Source organism: Nestor notabilis, unplaced genomic scaffold (genome assembly GCF_000696875.1).
Source record: "Nestor notabilis isolate BGI_N333 unplaced genomic scaffold, ASM69687v1 scaffold32298, whole genome shotgun sequence".
Classification (NCBI taxonomy): Eukaryota; Metazoa; Chordata; class Aves; order Psittaciformes; family Psittacidae; genus Nestor; species Nestor notabilis.
The window spans coordinates 52813-54189 of record NW_009939238.1 but is presented as its reverse complement, the minus strand read 5'-3'; the positions used below and the strand labels follow the sequence as shown (position 1 = coordinate 54189).

The window sequence follows — 1377 nt, the reverse complement described above, 5'->3', positions numbered from 1 at the left end:
CCCAAATTCCATGTACATTTGGGTTTTGGTGTTCCCGCTCTCTGTAAACATGCACACACATACTCCCATGGACTCACAGATACCATCAGCTGCTAATCAGTCTCCTGAGGGACTGAAACAGACTGCAGATGCACAGTTCAAACTATTGCAGCTGAGGGAATTAATTTACCCTCCTGCTTTATGCCTAAGTAAAAGTCCCATAAGCTGACATATTTTCATATATCCTCTTAAAAACTGTTTCATCAAAACTGCTTAGAATTTTAAGGCTTTTTTCTGCATGCAAATTGTTTAAAGAAACCCCCACGCTGCCAGTGGAAGGCACACAAGTACAGAGAACTCCAAATGAAAAAGCTGGAAGTAAAGACTTACTGCTTGTGACAAATAACTTCCAGGCAGCACAGAGCTAACAGTTAAAATGTTATTCCAAGAGTTAAAAGAAATAGCTTAAAAACTCTCCGGTGTCTGTAATAGGGAAACAAGTAAGAACAAGAACAAATGCAGCTAAGGCAGACAGCACTGTACAGTCCTTGTAATCACAGAAGAAAGCAAAGCGAAGAAAAACCTTTGGGGATGGTAATGCAAACTCCTGCAGCTTTCAGATTTAGCATTAAATATCTGACTGCTGAATTAGTGAAGGAAGAGTGTTCTGGTGAGATTTGTGAATACACGTTTCTTATAAGCTATTAAAATCATTGGTGAAAATAAAAATAAAATAAAAACATTAAATCATAAGAAGCTTGAATTACTCACCGTCTTGTTGTGCCAAAATAACTGAGGGTTGAAACACGGCAAGAATGAGCAAAGTTACTTTTTGCACAAAGCTCATCATGTCTAAATATTAGACATGAGACTCTCTGTGCAAAAATAAAAATGGGGGGGGAAGAAAAATCTATTCAAAATAGCAACATCGGTTGTTCCCTGCCCTTCCAGCACCGGGCCATGTACAGAACTCAGCCACAAGCATTCCCCAGCTTTGGCCTTAAATAGGAAAAAAATTGGCTTACTTTGCTTTTCCACCCCCTTTACTGAAACATGAGAAGAAGACCCATCCCCTAACAGTAAATGAATGATTAATATTTCTCTTGGCTTTACAGAAGAACAAAGTCAACTAAACAAGATACACAGCACATCTGGAACTTTTGTGTGTGCAAACTGCACACTGAGACTGCATATGAACAGTTAGTGTATGCTGCATGTGATATATATGCATGTGAAAAAAAGGAAGTCCTGTGGTAAAGCCTTTGTGGTGAAGCATTTTTTCATGCATATTAGGAGTCAATGGGTACAGCCTAAAGAGGATTTTTAATTCTTAGTGCTCCCTAACAAAGATAAAAGGTAAGTATCTGATGTGGATGCACAGACTGAAAGATTCCCAGA

General features: G+C 38.7%; 1 long non-coding RNA gene across 1 annotated transcript in view; it reads right to left on the bottom strand.

Moving 5' to 3' along the window:
* The window catches only part of LOC104409783, a 17750-nt gene extending 16802 nt beyond the window's left edge, over positions 1-948 (bottom strand). The window contains exon 1 of the long non-coding RNA XR_719942.1: positions 751-948. This is a non-coding gene — a long non-coding RNA (uncharacterized LOC104409783). The remainder of the gene's footprint in view (positions 1-750) is intronic.
* Positions 949-1377: the final 429 nt, after the last annotated feature.